This window comes from Pseudophryne corroboree, unplaced genomic scaffold, assembly GCF_028390025.1.
Source record: "Pseudophryne corroboree isolate aPseCor3 unplaced genomic scaffold, aPseCor3.hap2 scaffold_681, whole genome shotgun sequence".
Taxonomy (NCBI): Eukaryota; Metazoa; Chordata; class Amphibia; order Anura; family Myobatrachidae; genus Pseudophryne; species Pseudophryne corroboree.
This window is the reverse complement of record NW_026970267.1, coordinates 54,127-58,802: the sequence shown is the minus strand read 5'-3', so window position 1 is coordinate 58,802 and position 4,676 is coordinate 54,127. Positions and strand designations below refer to the sequence as shown.

Genomic DNA, 4,676 nt, shown 5'->3' with positions numbered 1-4,676 from the left:
TGAAAAGTGTCCACAAAGCCAAGTCTCTGATTAACACCTTTGTAGGGATGGTTTTTCACCTATTACTAAATTAAACTTGCTTCATTGGAAAGGCAGCAAGATGCATCCTCATTTCAATGTCTACTGAAATAATACAGGTTGACACCAGGAAACATTAACGCCACTGCATCCTTGCTGCTTTCTCATGTGGAAGTCTGTTTAATGTGAAAACAAGGTGATATCTAATTAGCACACAGGTAATGAATTAAGAAAATCTTTATTTAAGGGTGAAGATGTTTCTCACAAAATCGTTGCCCCAATGCATCATTGAAATTCAAGCTGGAAAGATGATTTTAATATATCACTTGTACATTTTGTATTGCTCTTCTGGTGACAATGTAGTTTGTTTTTGTCAATTACCATTTTAATAATAGGGTAAAGAAAATGAAGTGGATTTTTGAAAGAAAACAATACTGTCAATATACTATTAAAACAAATTAAAATGGTAAAAGTTATTGTACTTTAAGTAAAAATAAAAGAGCCAAAATATCAATCCCAGTTTTGGATTACTTTAATTAACAAAAAAAAAAGCATACAGCAGAGGATAGTTTCAATCTGCCTACCTCTGGGTTATGGGTCCAGCATGCTTCCATTGCAGTACTCTGCTGCACATGTAAGTGCAAGAGATCCTGAAGCACTCACTCATCATGGGAAAGTACCAATGTGTTTCTTCGTTGGTTGATGGAAGAAACATCTTACAAAAACTCTCCAGATTATTGACTTTTTAAAGTTTTGCTAGGAAACGTTTTAGATGAATGCTTATTAGCCTTTGTCAGTATGGAAATTTGCAAAGTGTCTCTGTGGCGCAATCAGTTAGTATGTACGGCTTTTAACCAAAAGGTTGGTGGTTTAATCCCACCTAGGGACCTAATTGACCTTGTTATCAGATTTTGGTGATCTTTAAGTAGACAAGTCAAAATTTCAAACCCCCTGTTATGGTGTAGGGTACTTGGCCTTCTCTGATGTAATCAGAGTTAGATTTGATTCAGTGATTTTATAAAAACAGCTAGGAAGCACAATTTAGCAGTGGGTTGCAGAGAAAAAAAATATGCTGGCAGAAAAATCCAATTGAGTGATTAAACAGCTCTTTATTTTCTGGCTTTATTTTTATGCTAACAAATTTGTTCTCTGAAAAGTGTCCACAAAGCCAAGTCTCTGATTAACACCTTTGTAAGGATGGTTTTTCACCTATTACTAAATTAAACTTGCTTCATTGGAAAGGCAGCAAGATGCATCCTCATTTCAATGTCTACTGAAATAATACAGGTTGACACCAGGAAACATTAACGCCACTGCATCCTTGCTGCTTTCTCATGTAAAAGTCTGTTTAATATGAAAACAAGGTGATATCTAATTAGCACACAGGTAAGGAATTAAGAAAATCTTTATTTAAGGGTGAAGATGTTTCTCACAAAATCGTTGCCCCAATGCATCATTGAAATTCAAGCTGGAAAGATGATTTTAATATATCACTTGTACATTTTGTATTGCTCTTCTGGTGACAATGTAGTTTGTTTTTGTCAATTACCATTTTAATAATAGGGTAAAGAAAATGAAGTGGATTTTTGAAAGAAAACAATACTGTCAATATACTATTAAAACAAATTAAAATGGTAAAAGTTATTGTACTTTAAGTAAAAATAAAAGAGCCAAAATATCAATCCCAGTTTTGGATTACTTTAATTAACAAAAAAAAATGCATATAGCAGAGGATAGTTTCAATCTGCCTACCTCTGGGTTATGGGCCCAGCATGCTTCCATTGCAGTACTCTGCTGCACATGTAAGTGCAAGAGATCCTGAAGCACTCACTCATCATGGGAAAGTACCAATGTGTTTCTTCGTTGGTTGATGGAAGAAACATCTTACAAAAACTCTCCAGATTATTGACTTTTTAAAGTTTTTCTAGGAAACGTTTTAGATGAATGCTTATTAGCCTTTGTCAGTATGAACTTTTGCAAAGTGTCTCTGTGGCGCAATCAGTTAGTATGTACGGCTATTAACCAAAAGGTTGGTGGTTCAATCCCACCCAGGGACCTAATTGACCTTGTTATCAGATTTTGGTGATCTTTAAGTAGACAAGTCAAATTTCATACCCCCTGTTATGGTGTAGGGTACCTGGCCTTCTCTGATGTAATCAGAGTTAGATTTGATTCAGTGATTTTATAAAAACATCTAGGAAGCACAATTTAGCAGTGGGTTGCAGAGAAAAAGAAATATGCTGGCAAAAAAATCAAATTGCGTGATTAAACAGCTCTTCATTTTCTGGCTTTATTTTTATGCTAACAAATTTGTTCTCTGAAAAGTGTCCACAAAGCCAAGTCTCTGATTAACACCTTTGTAGGGATGGTTTTTCACCTATTACTAAATTAAACTTGCTTCATTGGAAAGGCAGCAAGATGCATCCTCATTTCAATGTCTACTGAAATAATACAGGTTGACACCAGGAAACATTAACGCCACTGCATCCTTGCTGCTTTCTCATGTGGAAGTCTGTTTAATGTGAAAACAAGGTGATATCTAATTAGCACACAGGTAAGAAATTACGAAAATCTTTATTTAAGGGTGAATATGTTTCTCACAAAATTGTTGCCCCAATGCATCATTGAAATTCAAGCTGGAAAGATGATTTTAATATATCACTTGTACATTTTGTATTGCTCTTCTGGTGACAATGTAGTTTTTTTTGTCAATTACCATTTTAATAATAGGGTAAAGAAAATTAAGTGGATTTTTGAAAGAAAACTATACTGTCAATATACTATTAAAACAAATTAAAATGGTAAAAGTTATTGTACTTTAAGTAAAAATAAAAGAGCAAAAATATCAATCCCAGTTTTGATTACTTAAATTAACAAAAAAAAATGCATATAGCAAAGGATAGTTTCAATCTGCCTACCTCTGGGTTATGGGTCCAGCATGCTTCCATTGCAGTACTCTGCTGCACATGTAAGTGCAAGAGATCCTGAAGCACTCCCTCATCATGGGAAAGTACCAATGTGTTTATTCATTGGTTGATGGAAGAAACATCTTACAAAAACTCTCCAGATTATTGATTTTTTAATATTTTTCTAGGAAACGTTCTAGATGTATGCTTATTAGCCTTTGTTAGTATGTACTGTTTGCAAAGTGTCTTGGTGGCGCAATCGGTTAGTGTGTTCGGCTATTAACCAAAAGGTCGGTGGTTCAATCCCACCCAGGGACGTAATTGACCTTGTGATCAGATTTTGGTGATATTTAAGTAGACAAGTCAAAATTTCAAACCCCCTCTTATTGTGTAGGGTACCTGGCCTTCTCTGATGTAATCAGAGTTAGATTTGATTCAGTGATTTTATAAAAAACAGCTAGGAAGCACAATTTAGCAGTGGGTTGCAGAGAAAAAAAATATGCTGGCAGAAAAATCCAATTGAGTGATTAAACAGCTCTTCATTTTCTGGAATTTATTTTTATGCTAACAAATTTGTTCTCTGAAAAGTGTCCACAAAGCCAAGTCTCTGATTAACACCTTTGTAAGGATGGTTTTTCACCTATTACTAAATTAAACTTGCTTCATTGGAAAGGCAGCAAGATGCATCCTCATTTCAATGTCTACTGAAATAATACAGGTTGACACCAGGAAACATTAACGCCACTGCATCTTTGCTGCTTTCTCACATGGAGGTCTGTTTAATGTGAAAACAAGGTGATATCTAATTAGCACACAGGTAAGGAATTACGAAAATCTTTATTTAAGGGTGAAGATGTTTCTCACAAAATTGTTGCCCCAATGCATCATTGAAATTCAAGCTGGAAAGATGATTTTAATATATCACTTGTACATTTTGTATTGCTCTTCTGGTGACAATGTAGTTTTTTTGTCAATTACCATTTTAATAACAGGGTAAAGAAAATTAAGTGGATTTTTGAAAGAAAACTATACTGTCAATATACTATTAAAACAAATTAAAATGGTAAAAGTTATTGTACTTTAAGTAAAAATAAAAGAGCAAAAATATCAATCCCAGTTTTGATTACTTAAATTAACCAAAAAAATGCATATAGCAAAGGATAGTTTCAATCTGCCTACCTCTGGGTTATGGGTCCAGCATGCTTCCATTGCAGTACTCTGCTGCCCATGTAAGTGCAAGAGATCCTGAAGCACTCACTCATCATGGGAAAGTACCAATGTGTTTATTCGTTGGTTGATGGAAGAAACATCTTACAAAAACTCTCCAGATTATTGATTTTTTAATGTTTTTCTAGGAAACGTTCTAGATGTATGCTTATTAGCCTTTGTCAGTATGTACTTTTTGCAAAGTGTCTCTGTGGCGCAATCGGTTAGTGTGTTTGGCTGTTAACCAAAAGGTTGGTGGTTCAATCCCACCCAGGGACGTAATTAACCTTGTGATCAGATTTTGGTGATATTTAAGTAGACAAGTCAAAATTTCAAACCTCCTCTTATGGTGTAGGGTATATGGCCTTCTCTGATGTAATCAGAGTTAGATTTGATTCAGTGATTTTATAAAAAACAGCTAGGAAGCACAATTTAGCAGTGGGTTGCAGAGAAAAAAAATATGCTGGCAGAAAAATCCAATCGAGTGATTAAACAGCTCTTCATTTTCTGGCTTTATTTTTATGCTAACAAATTTGTTCTCTGAAA

General features: G+C 34.6%; 1 non-coding gene across 1 annotated transcript; it reads left to right on the top strand.

Annotated features, from left to right (window-relative positions):
• The first annotated feature begins 4,335 nt into the window (after positions 1–4,335).
• On the top strand, positions 4,336–4,409 carry TRNAN-GUU (transfer RNA asparagine (anticodon GUU)). The gene has a single exon. It is a non-coding gene; the product is annotated as a tRNA-Asn (tRNA).
• Positions 4,410–4,676: the final 267 nt, after the last annotated feature.